The sequence below is a fragment of the Strix uralensis genome, chromosome 5, assembly GCF_047716275.1.
Source record: "Strix uralensis isolate ZFMK-TIS-50842 chromosome 5, bStrUra1, whole genome shotgun sequence".
Lineage (NCBI taxonomy): Eukaryota > Metazoa > Chordata > Aves > Strigiformes > Strigidae > Strix > Strix uralensis.
The window spans coordinates 35,033,379-35,051,687 of NC_133976.1; the positions used below are offsets into that span (position 1 = coordinate 35,033,379).

The following is an 18,309-nucleotide window of genomic DNA, read 5'->3' on the forward strand; positions in this document are numbered from 1 at the left end:
GCAAAAAATAATAGTGTATTGAAAAAATTGTATTATTTTATCAGGAAACAGTATAAATAGAGAGTTGAGAACCTGTTGTTACATAAGATTGAGTATGATGGTGTTTAACTCATAGTTTACTTCTTTGGAATTTGCAGATGTCAAAGAAAAGGAAACCTGTTAATAGGCAATTAATTTGTTCGGTCCTTTCTTCCACCAGAAATTTTGTAGACAAAGATTTTGAGAACACTTGAGCTCCTATATTTTGCCATTTCCCAATTTGTAAGATATCTGAATGCACTTCAGCATGTGTTAAATATTTTAGATATTTTAAATATAAGTTACATGTTTTTTTCTTCCTTTACATAATCTGAAATAAAAGCAGAGAATTATGGCTACATAATCACTACAAAAAGGGCCATTCTTTTGTGCATGTAAATATTATGTCAACTCTTGATCTTAGTTATCTTGAAGCAATTTTTGTTTAAATGAAAAGCTAACATACCTGTATTAGTTTAATAATAATTCCTGTGCATTTTCACTTTGAAGCGTTCTGTTTTTAAACAAACACACTGTTAACCCTTGGAACAGAGGAGAAACAAAAGGAAATCAGTTTCTTCAGAATTTGATTTTCTTTAAAGGAGCTAAAAATGTAATTCAAATTCTGTATCCCTGAGTCTTTAAACAAGCAGAACTAGAAAGTTTTTTCACTTGTAACTTTTCTGAATTTTAGGTGCTAGAAATGAGCAAGACCTGAGCTGGTTTCACTGTAGGTGTTTGTATCATTCTGAAATGACAAGAATAGTGGCAATGCCATGTTACAGCTGCTTGGAATGTCTAGTGCTGTAGGCTCTTCTACAGAAGCTCTTTTTTAAAGAGAGAAAAAGAAATGAAAAATGGCATTGATTAAGGAGAATTGATTGTTACTTAATAGAAGGGAATATGTGAAGAGAGAACCTAATGCTCAAGAGATTCTTAGCAGGGGAAGAAAGGAGATGGGAAGAAAAGCACTTTTCACCCCTCTAATTTCTTTTGTTGCTGGACAGGTTTTAAGCTTCTCATAGTAGTAGACAAAGACTTTAAAAGGTTAAATCCTTAAGAGACATTTTAGCAAGTTTTCTTGATAAGAATTGCAAAGGACTTACATTTTTATTCAGGTAAAGTTCTAGTAGTAGTTCCGTCATCACAGCAAGATCTGGTCACCTTAAGGTAGTTCTTAAAGCAAAGTGGTGTATGTGGTTTGTTCCTTCTATTGTGATCTTTCCAGAGGGTTGGATATTGTTGCTGGATTAATGCTTTTATTGCTACTTAGGGATTTATTTTTTTCCCCAGCTGTTGCAAAGCATGATGTTACATGTAAGCAGAAAATACTGAAGATTTATTTTTAATTTCTTGTTTGAAATTTATTTCTAAGAAGGTTTGCTCTTTTGTAGAAATGAGTTCTGCCTCTTGGTAGAAGGTTGCACTGGCCTGAAGAAGAATCTTCAAACATGTCCAGACCTTAAGTAACACCGAGGTAGCCTGGCTTCAGAATACTCAGTACTTAAAGAAAAGGACCAGCACCATATGCTGGTCTTAGTTGGAAGCTTATGTAAGGTGTCTGTTTTCTGTATAAGTACAATATTGTGAACCTATAGCTAGGTTTTTCTAAAAACCTGGTTGTCTTGACCAGATACTATGCCCTGTAATAGTCAGGTGGAAGGGTGAAGGAAGCTTAAGTAACAAATCCAGTCACTATCATAGAATCATAGAACAGTTTGGGTTGGAAGGGACCTTAAAGATCTAGTTCCAACGCCCCTGCCATGGGCAGGGACACCTTCCACTAGACCAGGTTGCTTAAAGCCTCATTCAACCTGGCCTTGAACACTGCCAGGGAGGGGACATCCACAACCTCTCTGGGCAACCTGTTCCAGTGTCTCACCACCCTCACAGTAAAGAATTTCTTCCTTATATCTAATCTAAATCTACCTTCTTTCAGTTTAAAACTGTTACCCCTCACCCTATCACTACACTCCCTGATAAAGAGTCCTTCCACATCTTTCCTGTAGGCCCCCTTTTAAGTACTGGAAGGTTGCTATAAGGTCTCCCTGGAGCCTTCTCTTCTCTAGGCTGAACAACCCCAACTCTCTCAGCCTGTCCTCACAGGGGAGGTGTTTCAGCCCCCTGATCATCTTCATGGCCTCCTCTGGACCCACTCAAGCAGGTCCATGTCCTTCTTATGTCCCCAGAGCTGGACACAGTACTCCAGGTGGGGTCTCGCAAGAATGAAGTGGAGGGGGAGAACCACCTACCTTAACCTGCTGGCCACGCTTCTCTTGATGCAGATACGTTTGGCTTTCTGGGCTGTGAACAGACATTGCTGGCTCATAGTCAGTTTTCCCATCCACTAATACCCCCAAGTCCTTCTCTGCAGGGCTGCTCTCAATCCACACTCATTGCCCAGCCTGTATTTGTGCTTGGGATTTCCTCAACCCATGTGCAGGACCTTGCACTTGGCCTTGTTGAATTTCATGAGGTTTGCATGGGCCCACCTCTCAAGCCTGTCAAGGTCCCTCTGGATGGCATCTCTTCCCACACAGCTTGGTGTCGCCGGTGAACTTGCTAAGGGTGCACTCAATCCCACTGTCCATGTCACCAAAAAAGATGTTAAACAGCGCCAGTCCCAATACCAACCCCTGAGGAATGCCACTTGTCACTGCTCTCCACTTGGACATTGAGCCATTGACTGCAACTCTTTGAGTTGGCAACCATCCAGCCAGTTCCTTATCGACTGGTCAATCTGCTGGTCATTGACATAGAGGGCAACACCCCCTCCTCGCCTCCCCTGCCTGTCCTTCCTAAAGGGCCTGTATCCTTCCATTCCAGCACTCCAGTCATAGGAGTCATCCCACCATGTCTCCACAGTGCCAATAAGATCATAGGCCTGCAGGTGTGCACGCATCTTGTAACTCCTCTTGTTTATTCCCCATGCTGTGCGTGTTTGCACGGAGGCATTAAAGTTGGGCCCCTAATGAAGCTGACTCACTGGCTGGAACTCCTTTGTGCTGCTCTTCAGGTGCTCTCCTGCTGACCTGTGATTCCCCCTTCAGGCTCTGGGCACCTATTGCTGGCACTGGCATCAAACTGATAGGAGTGGGATGGATTGAGGTTCCCCTTCCCCAGCAACTTTAGTTTAAAGCCCCCTTCGCCAGCTTGGCAAGCCTATGACTGAAGATGCTCTTTGCCTTCTCTGACAGATGGACCCATCAGCTCCAGTTACACCAGGTTTCTCAAAGCCTGTGGTCTAAGTAGTCAAACCCCTGGCTGTGGCACCAGTCCTGTAACCAGTTGTTGATATGTCAGATTTGACTGGCCCTTCCCTTTGACCAGGAGGATTGATGGAAAAACTGCCTGCACTCCAGAGTCCCTTACTGCTGCTCCCAGGGCTCTGTAGTCCTTGATACTCCTTCGACTGCTCCTGGCTGTTCACTGGTGCTCAGGTGAAACAGCAGCAGTGGATAGCAGACAGTGGACTGTAGGAGGCTTGGTAGTGTCTTGGTGACGTCCCTGATACGAGCCCCGGTAAGCAGCACCCCTCTCTAGAATGTGTCAGGTTGTGCCTCTCAGAAGAGTCACCTATTGCTATCACCTGTTGCCTTTTCTTAGTTGTTATACTGGGAGCAGACCAGGCTGTCTTATTCGGCTCCAGCATCTCTCGTGATGTGACGGGTCTTTCCTCTTCAGTCTGCAGAGCAGTGAAGTGGTTCTGCAAGGGCACCTCAGCCTTTCAGGGAAGTCTCTTGCTAACTGCTGCAGGTCCTTGCCGTTGCAAGCTTCCATTCTTCTGCATTATTGGCCCCCCTCCTTCCATGTGTGTCGCTGGGCGAGTTTTTGGCTGTTTGGCCATGGGCTGTGGGTCCACTGCAGACTGTGCTTGGAATCAGCCGTTTAACTCCTCCTCAGCCTCCCTGATGCTACCAGCCTTCTCACCGCCTCCTGCAGCTCAGCACCTGCTGCAGGAGGTCCCCCACCTGGGCACACCTTTTGCAGGCAGGTCTGCTGCCCGTCCCTGCCCCAGGAGAAAGGTCCAGGCCCTTCCTGCAGCCTGAGGCCCTGCCCTGCAGCCTCTCCCTTCAGCAGCTCCCTCTGGGGGGAGGCATCGGCCACCGCTGGGGTGGATGGTGCAGACCCCCCCTCAGCTGGAGCTGCAGCCTTTGCTCTCGGACGAGTGCCCGCCTTCCAGCCTTGGGGGTCGGGTGGGATGAGCGCCCTTGGTCCGTGCAGACGCCGCGGAGCGCTGCCCCGTTGGTGGGTTATGCGAACTTCAGGCCTCCCCGTTCGGCCGGGGCAGTGTCCCCGCTTCGGGGAGGCCCCCGCGCGTCCGCCCGCGCACTACGGTGGCCGGCGCTCCCTGGGGCTGCCGTTACTCGTCAGCCGCTGGCCCCCCTCAGAGCTGCCGGCTCTGGGCGGGTCTCGGCGCTCCCCTGGGGTTCCCCCGGCCCAGGAAACAGCCCCCCCCTACCCTCCACGCTGCCATTCCCAACCTCCGCCGCGGAGCTGATCGCCTCGGCTGGAGTCGTACAGAATCACGGAATGGTGTGGGTTTAAAAATCATCTAGCCTACCTCCCTGTCGTGGGCAGGGACGTTTCGCTAGGTCAGGTTGCTCAGAGCCCCATCCAACCTGATGGTAGCATTTAGTACTGTTCAGAATTTGTGTACAGTGTAGAAGAAGGCTCAGAGGAAAAGATAATATCTAGATTATTAACTAGGAAAATGTTTACTTTCTTAATATACCGATTAATACAGATAGAGTGTGAACGTGTTGCTTTCCATAATGAACTTTTTTCAGTCTTAGAAGTACCTCTCTGCCTGTTAAAAAGGTACACGGTATGTTAACTGCAGAGCACTTCTCTTCCCACAAATTATTTCCATTCAGAATAACGGCAATACAATAAGCCTTACTGGGTTTACGCAGGATTTGAAAAGGCTGGTCAATCCACAGTGGAGGATCAGGTTTTATCTCCTCTAAACCCCAGACCACCAGCGGGGACTCAATATCCTCCAAACCTTTTTTAATACTTAATATCTGAATACTATTAATACTGTTTTCTGTTTTTTAGCCTTCCTGTAAAAGAATACAGTTTCTCTTCCAGTATGTTCAGCACATTTCTAGTATCTGTCTACTCAGTTTCAAATCAGCTTAGAGTTTGAGTGGTTTCACAACATACTTCACAACAGCATTCTCATTGAGTAATTTGTTAGATAAGAGTAGGGTTCTTTGTTTCTGTTTTTTTTTTCTTCTTCTAACATTCAGAATTTCTCTTCTTTCTGCCTTTAAAGCAATTTGCAATTATTATCTTCAGTAACTGAGACGGGTATTTCCCAACAGGAAATCTGATCTTTGGGCTTTATCTGTATTCATTGTGCCGGTTTGTTCTCTTTCTTTTATCTTTGTGTATGTTCTAATGTCTTTACCTTACAGTTGTACAAGGCAAAAAGAAAATGCTTATAAATTCTTCATGATTATTATGTCACTGGTAATTTAAAATCTTCTCAGAAGGAGCGACACTTCATCTATCATTCAGCTTTCCCCATGCTGTATCAGAATTAGTGTTGAGCCAGAGGCCATCTGTGTAGCATTCAGTGTTTCTTTGGCTCTATCTATATTAGTGAATTAAATGTGCCTGAGGCTAGCTGACACAAAATGGCTTATGTCCATACTCTTAGCCCCAAAACAGGGTAGCTGTATCCAAATTTACTTCTGGGAATGGTCCCCTGACCAAGGGTAGCTTATGAACCGTGCCTTTAAATTTCTTGAAAGAATGCTAATTGGTCTGGACAGAAATTGTTTCAGGCCCTTTTCTAACAATTTAGTCATACAGGCAGTTCATTTCCATGCATGGGAATGCTCACAGTACTGTTGATTTTACTAGTATAGATGTGTAGCCTTTACAACTTTAGACAGCTAAATCAATGTTACCTCTCTAAATTTGTACTTACCTGGATTCTCAGAATACACTGGGATACTTTGAGCCCTATAACTGTATATTGTTACATGAGCAAAAGATGTAAAGTTAGTCATTTTAGTTTGTCTGGATATGTTTGTGTTTATTTAAAACATACAGATATTTTTAAGTTTAATGTTTTTATGAAGGCCAGATTGCATTCCTTCTTACAAACTAATTTCTGGTAGGATGTTGAGATAAAGAAGGGGCTCACTCCCAAGGCAGCTTTTTCCTCTCTGTGTAGAACTTAAAGAATTTATATTCCTATTGTGCAGAATCCCAGCAGGATTCTCTTAATCAGATTTTTTTATTCCATTCTCAGTTTTTTCATGAATATTTAATCCATCTGGTAAAGTGTTCAAGGATTAATTAATTTTCATGTTTTTGTTTGATTTACCACATAAATAGGGACAAGTAAACTAGTACATTTGCTTTGATTATGTGGTCAAAGTGTGGAATACAGATTAGCAGAGAAATTGTAAATAGGTTTAATTGCAGGAAAAGACTGATTCATAAGATGAAGGCAGAAAAGCGCAACTGTTAAAATTGCCGATTCTGTGCAGAATCTAATGATGAAATTACAGATAGTTACATGAGGTGAAAAAATGGCTTAGCAATGTATTTTTAGTAAAGGCTTGTAGATTCAGTAAATTTAAGAAACAGCCTATAACCATTAGAAATCAGTAGATACTATTTCTTTAATTCTGTGGTTTATGCTTTTCTTTAGTAACTGCTGAACAAGACTGAAAGAAGTGTTGTGGAAATGACTAGTGTGGTGGCTGGAGCAATTGCAAAATCTAGAAAACCTATTTCTAGACTGCTGTTTTCATGAGATTTAAATCTACAATTACTATTCTCTTGTATAATGTCCTTCAAATTACCAGGCTTCCTATGGGAACCTTATTGGTCCTTGTCAAAATAGTGCCGGAATGTAGCAAAGAGTGTGGGTTGTTAATAGATCAGGGAGAAAAGACTGTTTTCCAGTATCTAAAATAGTACTTTGCCTGTGTAGAGTCTGGACATTGAAGCCTTATTCTAGAAACTAATGATGTGTTTTGTTAAGAGTGTCTGAATAACATACATAAGCAACATTTCTGTTGGCACAGTTATAATGAAATATGCAAATATGAGGTATTATAAATTTTTCAGTGTTTTAAGTCCCAAGAGTATTTTTGTCCTTCCACTGCAGTCTGAAAAGTGTGTAATACTCCTGAATTTCAGAAACATGCAAGATAAGTATTTGCAGTTGAAAAGAAATGCACAAGTCCTTGCAGATGAGACACATTCTGGTTTAGCAGTGTTGGAGTAAGTGTATAATTGTAATTGTAAGCACCATTGTGAGACCATTCACATGTGATATTTTGCTAGATTACACCTTTATAGGAGAAATTTATTCTGCATAGCCAAGACAAGGTGAGTGACTATTACATTCTGTAATACTGTAGATATCTGTGTTATTTATAATGGTTTGAGAGAAACTCAAAGAACTGGAAATTCTTGGTGGGATAAATTCTTTTCAGGGCATTGTTTTTGTGTTAATAACTTCTATGTAATGGCTAGCAGGCAGAATATTAAAGAATTTACTTCTCACATACAAAAAATCCCCAGTCCAGTTTTCTAAAAACATTAATGAAGTCCTTGAAAGTGCACAAGGTCTTAGTTTTGTTGTGCAAATACCAGCCCTCTCTATTTACATATTCAGTGATGGAACTGTGAAGTAAAGACAACAGGGAATCACCTCCTTAATTGTATATACTATACAAGGTCAGTTCGAATCCTGAATTTGGGGAAAAAGCTAAGACTGAATTGCCATAGAAGTTTTCTCTTTAGTGAGAACAACTCTTCTGACAATCCACTGACAGAATGTTGCATTGCTCTAATAAGTGTTGTTTCTTTCCCTGCCTTCTTTTGTGTTACCTGAAAAAAGAAACAAAGGCAAAAATCTTTCTGTAATTTAAATTTCATAATAGTTAAATAATAAACATGAGTAGTAGTGGGCAAATTAATATATACCTGCTAATAATGCACGTAGTTTTCTTCATATAGTCAATTAAATATTTGTATGTTGCTTATAGAGTCAGTAGGTCTTCCAGCCAATTTTAAAATACTCGTATTCACCATTCTCAAAGTTGCATAACTTTGTACACAATACACATTAAACATGTATATGTGTATTTGCATTAAAATGTCCTTTATGTAGTTGCTTGTCTCAGGAAATGCTTCTGGAACACTTGGTTGTTTTATCTGTGGTGGTCAAAGCCCATAATATGTTTAATGTACTTTTGCTTGTTTCTAATCTTCTGAGCGACTATTAGATTTTTAGCTTTAATATTTGCCAAAATATGAGCCACTATTTTTAATGGAAGTCCCCAGCTTTAAAACATGCTCTAAGTTATCACACTGTGTAGAAATGATGACTTTGTGTTCTGAATTTTTTTTAAATAAATATGAATTCTTTAAGGAATATATTTAAAAAAATATTTCCTCTTTAAATACACTTAGTAGATAAATATGTCTGCTGTCAAAACACCATCCAGTCCTAGAATATGTTGTTTGTGAAAGAATGCACGTAAACAAGTGATTTTTATTTTGGTATTTACTTTGATACTCGACTTAGTGACCTAAATAGTGTTCATGGAACACAAGTTTTTACATTCTGTGCAGACTGTGTTACAAGACACACTGTGTATAACTAATGCTATGTAGGAAGCTGTACTTAGTTGAAAGTATTATTATTATTGTATCACATTAAATCGTACAGCGTAGAGACGTTCACTTGCATCGCTACCAGCTCTGCAGTGGATACAGGAATTCTGAAAACTGTTGTAGAGACTTTGATAGTGCGGTGGCATTTGCAATTTCAGTGGCTGTCTGAAACTAGATGGCTAGTGTGGGTGATAGCGTGTTATTGTGACTTGCTTTGGGCAGGCCACACAGTGCTTAGTTATAACTTCCTGCATGTGCCCACAGTGATTCCTAACATGTGGTGCCATTTGTATTATGCATCTTTGCCATTCAGATGTGGGGAAATCTAGATGGTACTGTAGATTGTTTCTCAAAACAGAGAAACTTTGGGGGTTTTCTAGAATTTGCAAGCATGTTATGGAAATAGCAAAAAAATCTTGAGGTTTCTGATGTTTTGTTTGAAGAGCTAAACTCAGACTGCAGTGATACTTGACAGATTTGATGAGCTGTCATCCTAGATTGACAACAGAATGACTATAATATTAGTAAGATGAATACATCTGGGAATTGCCTGGGTTGAAAAGTTAATTCCCAGATACAGACCGGAGAATTAGTACTATTAATAATGGCACAGGTCAGATATTCCTGGATGTGGAGCCCATCAGGTCTAATGAAACAGCTGCTGAAGCAGTAAGAGGTGATGCTGGTTTTGAATTGTTTTTGGCAAGCAATGAAAATGCAGTAGAAGAGTTAGTCCTGGAAAATAACTGTGGACTGCAGCTGTGGATCACAAGTGGATTCAGTTTAAATTAAATTTAAAAATAAATGAGAACAAGCCTGTAAGTGAAGGATTTTTATTTCAAAAAAACAGGTGTTAATACATTTTGGTGTTAGTTACAGCATAGTAGACCAGAATTTAGTTGCTAAACTGTCAAGACTTTGTCAGCTGGGCACACTGCTTTTGCTATGTGGAGACCTTCTCATGCAGTCCTTCTGACAGATTTGGCCACAGGATTTAAGAGTTAGAGGAAAGTTAAAGGAATGCAGAAGTAGGAGGAGGACTAAATTTGCTTTCAGCTACCATTTTGGCTAACAAATCTTCATGGTGAATGAAACTTTTGCCTTTTTTATTAGGACTTCATTCTCCCTCTCCCCTCCTGTAACAACACAGAATTCCTCTGAACTTAGAGATGGTGAAAATATCTGTTTTATTCTCCTGTTCTCAGTTATGTAGTGTATTTATCCAGAATCTGTTGGAATTCCTGGTAGTGCAGTTTTTTCAGAGGCTTGTGTTGTCATCCTCCAGCCACCCCAGTCTTTTGAAGCTGCACTCCAGCATATGCACCTTAGATGGCTGGCATATGTCTTCTATTATTTTCCTTCTAAATTGGAGCATTATTAGTATGAAAGCATAAAATAATATCTTAATTTCTTTCCTTTTGGTGTTCCCATAGGTATGAAGAATGTATTTTCAGTAACTTTAGAATTTTTTTTTTCTAAACTTAGAAGCTTTTCCACATTGTTGTAACATCTAGCAAAGTGAAACTTCCAGGGTTGCTGATGCTCATGAATTTTACACTTCTTTTTTTAACAATAAGTAATATATCTTGCCTTAACAAAGATTCAGAACTTCATGAAGGCATGTATTTGGTTTTCTTCTGTGTACAAAGCCTTCTTGGTAGGTTAGGAGTATTTTAACAAAGTTTCAAGCAAGCCACAAATTGGACCATCTATCATGTAGTCTCACATAACCTGTGTTACAAAATGTTAACACATTTAAATTCCAGTGTATGCAATCCTAGTTTATATGTGAATCTGTATAAAGGTTTCAGACTAAGTTTAATCTGCACAGGGCCTTCTGAGTTTGCTCACAATTCTCCTGATGTGTGACAGAGTGATGTCAGGGTAGAGGCTGGAGTTGTGGAGTCCCTGGTATGGTGAGTATGGTCAGATGGGGCTGCATGGGAACTGATGCTGGAACAGGCCAACCCAGGCTGGAGGACAGTATTCTGCAGCCATGCAGTGGAGCACCAGGCCAGATGTTTGAAAAGCATAACTGTTAGTTCCCTACACATCTGACCAAGTACACAGTTAAGGGTCTTGATTTATCAACCTGTCTTATTAGGTGGTCACAATAAGCCAGAAATCAAACAAATACTGCTGAGGGTCATATGTGGAGTGTTTCACTGGATGCTTTATGTGCGAGATACTTGTTTTCCATCTTCACATTGCCTAACTCAGAAACCACACAAACATTGTTCTGAAGGATTCAGCTGCAAGCATCAGTTCTGACAATAATCTGATGTAACCATTGAATTGGAATTCATGGTGCCCTCAGGGCCAAGGAGGAAAGCCCTGAAGAGATTGCTGATGACACTGGTGAAACACTCTGCTACTAAATCAATTTTTGTTGGTGTATGCTGGAAGTTTGAGCAGAACCTTGAAGCAGGTTGAGTTTGGCATCTCTAGGAACTAGTTTGGATAACTCTTGGGGCAGGGGTTTTGTAAGCAAACATCTATGAGATGGTTAAATGAGTTAGACATTATTTGGGGCAGCTGCAGCAGCAGCTTTGTTAAGTTCTAAGCAGGAGTGTCATTCCAGAGTGTGGCACCAGTCTCCACTGTGTGCAGTAGCAGCAGGAGAGTCGAGCATAAGTGCTTTGGCCCTGCTGAGCAATAGCCTTCTCTGTGATTGAAGTACTGCCTGCTATTAGGATTCATAAATGGATCAGATTTTCCAGCACCTGTAACAGGCAAAGATTCATGGTATAGGACTATAATGAATTGTCTGATAAAGATGTTAGCTTTTAAAAAGTTGCAGCTTTTGATTGGCACCACAAGTTCATGAGTTGTCCCTTGTAAAGAAGTTACATGTACAACTGGGTAAACCATGCATGAGTGCAAGTACCAGTGTGCTGCATGTATTAGGGAGGAATGTTATTGAAAGGTATTTGTTTTTTTCACAATCTTAGAATAATAGGTAGCTTTTATTTTTTTTTTCCTCTGCTGCTTCCAATATTTTTAGTTACTTTTATTGTTTTACCCAAGCATGGACCCCTGTTCTGAAAATGTTTCTAGTTGGCATACAATTGCCACCATGGATTTCCTTAGCCTTTCAGATCAGGGCAAGAGTCATGTCAAATTAGGGGCAAAGAGAAACTGTATGGAATGATTGTCATTGAGAGTGACACAGACTGGAATGTGGAGTAGTGTGAAATCCTTATTACAGTAAGGTTTTTGTCTCATGATTATCTAGGATGTTGTTGGTAGCATTGCAGTTAGGGAGAGGGGATGCAAGAGAATGAGCAGGAAGAGCGTGTCTGCCTTGCTTCATAACAGAAGGTGTTCAGGCTGACTGAATGAGTGCAAGTTCATGTTGTCAGTCCCCTGCTAATAATGCTGCCAAAAAGACAGTTCTGAGAAAGATCAGATGGAGAGGTCTGGTAGGAATGGTACCTGCTTGTCCTTCAGCTGAATATAAAGATAAGGAATTGGTAGTTGGACTGTGATGGTTGATGCTGTTTTCACTGTTTTGCCAGGCACTGGCTTAATATATATTTGGCAAATCTACTGTGTCCTGGTATAGGGAGCCAAAATATGCAAATAAGCTAGATGTTTTATACCAGTAATAAGATAGGTTGACAAATACTAAGAGTATGTCTAAATTTTCAATTGGAGACCATCTTAATCTAAAAGTTTAGATGCTTTTTTGTTCAAGTTCTTCACTTTTGCAAGAAGCAGATTAAAAATGTACCAGAAATGTCCCCCAAACCCTAGCTTAAGAGCTTGCAGCATACTGTAAGCCCATACAGGGCTACTGTTAATAGTAAATTCTGCATACCACTAGCTGTACCTAGTGTAGACTTCCTTTTATTAGCATCTTTTCCCAAATATCAGAAAACAAGCCTGAAACTAACTTGACTGAATAAAAAAACCTGTGTTGTTATTCAAATAAGTATTTTTAATGGAGAAAAAAATATTAGCCCTCTTGTTAGAACTTACTTTCTCCAGACCTGAATGAAGGTCAGAATCATAGAATGACCTATTGAAATTCTGTCACAGGAACAGAATGTGTAATGTATGAATTTGTTTTTCAAAGGGATATTATCTTTTGATTTCCTACTCAAGGGACCTTAAAGGAACCAAGTTTTCAGAAAGCATTGAAATCACTTGCCCTTCAAAAAGTAGCCAGCCTTCACATGTCTCTGGTTGCCTATGTATTTTCCCATATTTCAGTACTTTGCGTATCCTGTAGTTCTAGCTATTCACCAGATGTGTGTGTGTGGCTTGCTGCGTTGTTTTTTCTTGTTGTTGTGTTGGTTTTGCTTTAGGGCTTTTTTTTTTGGGGGGGGTGGGGGTGTCCATGTTTGTTGTGTTTTTTTTTTTTTTAAATTAAGCCTCTCAAAATAGAGGTGTGAAATAAAGCTGAAAAGAGGGAGTGGGTGTAAATTGCCACTGGGTTTCATTGCGTTTCAGTTTCTTGGATATTTTGGACCATGTGTGCACTGGGCTAACACCAGTTCAGGATGCTGTGCTAAGAGTATGGAGCACCTTTCAATGTATGTACTGAAGGCAGTTTTCCTCATTACTCCATTCTCACCAAGGTTTCAACCTAGTACTTAGTTTTTTTCCTCAGATGTCTTTGAAACTTTTACATCCTGTATACGTTGCTTGTTTCATTAATAGTTTTGTTCTGGTCCTTCATTTATTCACTTGCTTTAGTTCTTTTTCATACATATTAGCTGCATCTTTCTCTTTCAGGGCATAACTGTTCAGTTGGTGTTGAAATTAAAGGAGAAGACTGGAAGATTAAGACCTCTATTGTTGATGTATACTGCCTCTGACTTTGCTAAATTAAGGAAGCATTCTGAATTCCTAAAAACCTTTTTCTGTGATCAAAGTATGCATTTCTAGTCTATAGACACAGATCTAAGTTGTTTTGAAACATGAGATTAGCCTTTTGTAACTATCTCATTATGATGTATGAGCTTTTGTTTTTCTGTAATAGAAAATTTTGGTTTTCAGTAATAGAAAAGCTTCATTTATTATTCTTAAATTTCTTGTATCTTTAGAGCAAGACCTGTCTTTATGATAACTATTCTGCTATTTGCATAGTAGCTGTATGCCAGACTGGTAAGATTAGAATTTAAGACTAGTAAAGCTCATTGACAAGCTAATTTACAAAGCTCCTTCTCTACACTAAAATCCTAGGTCATGCATTCCCTCTGCAGGAAACGAAAGGAGGGTTTGAAGGATTGAGGTCTGTACAGCTGTCTGTAAACAATCGGTACTTCTATAGGAATCAAACAGCCTATTATGGTCTGGTTATTATGGTTGAAATTCAGTAATACAGTGCAGTTAAACTCGATGGATTCAGAAGTAGTGAAACATCCTCCCTTTAAAAGGAATAAGTGTATGTGTTAGAGGTTCAAGGTCTTTCTATTTGTCATGTGGGTGTTTTTTGTAGCCTTTGTAACTGATGCTTTGATGTTGTTGTGGGCTTTTTAATTTTTTTTTTTTGTTGTTGTTCCCCCCCTCAGCAAACTTGATTAGTTTGGGTGAGGTAGGAAAGAGGGAGTGCTCTTTGAAGAGGTTGAACTTTGGTAAATTGAATAACAACAAAAAGAGCTAAGAATTTAAGAAAGTGAAATTAGTACTTGCTTTGGCATAGGGAAGAATTAGATCATTGCTTAAAGCTGATTTGAATCCTGGTTTCCTGTGAAATACTTAATAAGACATTTATGAGAACTTTATGAGAGTTGTCAACACTGAAAAAAATTACAACTGCTTTAGTTCGCAAAAGTCTTTTAATTTATACATAAATGTTTTCTGCGTTCTGCGCCACTCCCCCCCCATTTCTTAGTCAAACTGAGTGGGAAAAAATGTAATTGATTTCAGAGAGCAAAGAAGGAAAGTAGATTTTGAAATTGCAGAGTTTCTGTGTTTGACAGAACTGTTGTAACACATTTTAATAAAGTAGGAATTAACAGAGGAGCACATCTAGGATATTCATACTGTTCAGCTCTGCTGGGACGTGATTTTAATAAAAAGCATAAGGTTCAGTATTTGTATTTTAAAGTATGGAACTACATAGATTATGATATATGTTTTGGATTTTTTGAAAATGCTTAAATAGCTATTCATTATTGGATAATGGACAAGTCCAGAAAAAGAGGATAGTAGATTTACAAACTATATTTTGAGTACTATATGTGTTTCTGTATAGGGATTTCTACTTCATCTTATTAAATATTCTTATGAAATTGTATATTCAGTAATGAAAGTGTTTTATGCTAAGCGTAAGCTCTGACTCAGACCAGCAAATACAAGGAAGTTAGATCTAGCCACAGCACTTCTGAAGTCCCATTAGACAAGCTAAGTTAGTCTAGCTTCTGCCAGTGTAGAAATGGTGCATGCGCATCATCTTCTTGCCATCCTCAGCTGTGTACACTTGCAGTTTCTCCTGCATCAGCTCTACTATTCATTTGACCACTATTCAGTTTGGAAAATCAGTGGAAAGCCAACCTAGAATCCTCTTCATTTGCTAAATGATCTCTCTGAAGAGTGAGAGACTGGATTGTCAGAAGGAGGGAAAGTCAAGCTGTCTTTGACCTACTCCTTTAGGTCTTAATCATAAACACACATTTATGTAGGTTCTGTTTAAATTGATTGGACTTAATTCATAGATTGGATTAATCTGATTCCAGACGTCATGAAGGCCATATCTTTTCCTCGACATGTCTTTTCCTCAATTTCAACAGCTTTTGATGATCTCATAGTACAAAGCAAAGCATATCTTGTGCATGTGTGAGGAAGACCAGTTCTAGAGTTTTAGGTTTCCTTTTCACTTGGTATCAGAAGTTAGACTGGTTTTGTGAAATCATCTTTTCAACATTGGTCACCTCAATTACAGTACAAACTCATTCAAACCATGACGACAGTGATGATGACAGATTCAGTGATTTACTGACCTGTTTGAAAGACAACAAACAAATGCTGGTAGCAGATAGAAGACTAGACTTGCAGTGAGCAGCATTTAACTGAAAGTATTTTAATTGTTCCCATGGTTCATTTTGGACCAGGGTAAATGGGAAATACTGTGGTTCTGTGTACTATCAGACTTGCGCATAGTTCAGGATCTTGCACAACTGCGTTCTTTCTCAGAATTTTAGAAGCCACTATTAAGTTTATTTTAAAATACCGGTCACTGATGCGTAGAGGTGGAAATTTAGCCTGTCAGAATACATAAACCACTGGTATTTTTTTCAATTCATAGTCACCACAATATTTTCTGAGTTCGGAATGGTCAGAATAGGGAAGAGATGCTGGTCAGTATGTAGGTGCACATAGTTCAAAACAATGAGCCTTAAATAAATGCTTCTGTCACTGGAAGAGTAAAATACTTTCTAGATGATTTAAACCCATGAATTTCTGGCTTTCACAATCTGAGATGAGTGTTTTATTCCAGTAAACCTTGTTTTTGTAGATGTGTTGGGGTATCTACACAGTTATTTTGAGAAACCAGTACAGATACACTTCAGAATGCATGGAGTCATGGGACACCTAAGATTATATAGTGCGTTATTCACCAGGCATTCATTTTTTGACTGTACACTTGAATGTTTGGCTTTGCTACTATAGCATCATGCTTCTAAAAATCTTTTTATCAGTTATATTCCACAGTGTGTATATTTCTCTCTTCACTACTTTTAAATTGCTTAATCCCATACTATATTTAATACTAATCTTCCGTGCAGAGCTTGAGCGTGGTTCAGAATTGAGCTCTAAAGATGCTCTCCACATATATATATATTAAAAAAACCCACTACTTGTGTTGGTTTTTTTTTTTTCGGTTACCCTAAAATGTTTAAGAGGTTCTCAAGTAAATGATAATATGGAAAATGGAATTTGTCACGTCTAATTTTTTTGTGTGTGTGATTGCTATGTTCAGTGATGTAATGTTCATTTATAGAGTGCTTAACAATTCATTGATACTGGAAGAAAAAATTTTTTTTTTTTTAAAATAAAGCTTGAATACTTGAAAACACATAAATAAAGCAGAATAAAGCTGTGGTACTGTTTCTCTGATAAAATGCAAGGAGATAAAATAATAAACCAGTTATGTAAATACTTAGGTCAGGCTCTCTAAAAGACCACTTTGTAGTAAATGTAGCAATGTTAACAAATCTAAAATGTAAAATCTAAATGTAGCAATGTAGCAAAAAATGAATTCTTTAGAGGGGACGGTGGGGTATTTTATTTCTGTTTTTCCCCTTTGGAGTAGTGTCTTGCTCATGTACTGAGAATCACTTTTTGCCATACAGAAGCTATGGATTGTATTTAGTTCTAATCTTTGAATATAAGATGTAAGGTAAAGGAAAGAAGTGGGATAAAAGGGTAAGGAAAGTGTGGTGGAAGAGAAAAATTAGAATTTAGGTTTTAAAACCTGTGGGTAGGAGAGTGGTGAGCTATGAGTTCTAAAAAGTTATAAATAATTTTATAGGATTTTACTTTTTTGCAGATTTTAAATTGGAATGTAATTCACATAAATGAGGATTTTTAGTTTAAAGATAAAAACAACCATATTTAAATGTAATTTTTAGTCTGTTAAAAACCGTAAAAGCAAACTATAGTACAGGGAGGATTTTTGCTGACTCCTTAACTCGCTGAAGTCTATGTAGTAAGGAGGGCGCTACAGCAATGGTTCACCTAACTTTAACTAATATAGTACTTTGAATGTCCTGAACACTAGTCAGATATGAATCATAGTTGCATGTGATACAGTACACCATGATATGCCCTATTAACTCTGAAATTTTTTCCTTTCTTCTGGAATGTTGCATTTTCTTAACAAAAATGTATTTGGTAACATTTTAAAGGTATAGTTATGTCACTGATATCTCACTTCATTAAATAAGTACTAATTGAATGCATGTGAAATGTTCCCCAGAGGTCAGTGAGAATACAAGTTTTTTTAAAATCTTTCTGATTCACCATGAGTTAATGAATTCAGTGTCTACTGACAAAAATGATACTAAAAGCTTGGTTTTTTTCTCATATATTAGATATTTTTAGCATATACGAAGAGGAAGATAAATGTTTTAAATGACTTCCTGATTATACAATATTCTTATGATTTAGTTGACTTGATATTGTCAGTTTTCAGCTCAATGGAAGTTTGTAAATTCAGGCAGCTTTGTGATCTTGACATAATTTGGTGAAGAGTTTTGCAACTATGTATCACTGAAGTTAAGGCTACAGTGGGACTTTTAAGTTGACTTCATATATTGGACTGTAGAAAGTTCTGAAAGTTAGTTTTTAATGCTAAATTAACTGTTAATTGAGATAATTAATTTACCAAGGTGATTATTTACTTTTGGTATAGATAACTTCTGTGCTTGCAGTCCATTCTGTGTAGAGTATATCAGCATTTTTTTTTCTTAAGGGATTCTAAAGGATTTCCAATAGTCCATCAGCCACAGCCATGGCTCAGAACTTGTGATCCTGAACTGTTGCCCTCGGTATCCCTGAATTCTCTTACTCTTGTGTAGTTGCTAGAACTTGGTGTGTTTCTCTGTAGGTCAGGCAAAAAGAAAGAAGTATTTTTCTGGACTTTACCTTAGTATGTGTGTTGGTAACCTGCACAGGGTAATTTTATGA

At 38.8% G+C, this 18,309-nt stretch overlaps 1 protein-coding gene across 2 annotated transcripts in view; it reads left to right on the forward strand.

The window, feature by feature from the left end:
- Positions 1-18,309, forward strand: part of ARID2 (AT-rich interaction domain 2) — a 109,612-nt gene that overhangs the window by 44,908 nt on the left and 46,395 nt on the right. The gene's annotated exons all lie outside the window — the stretch shown is intronic.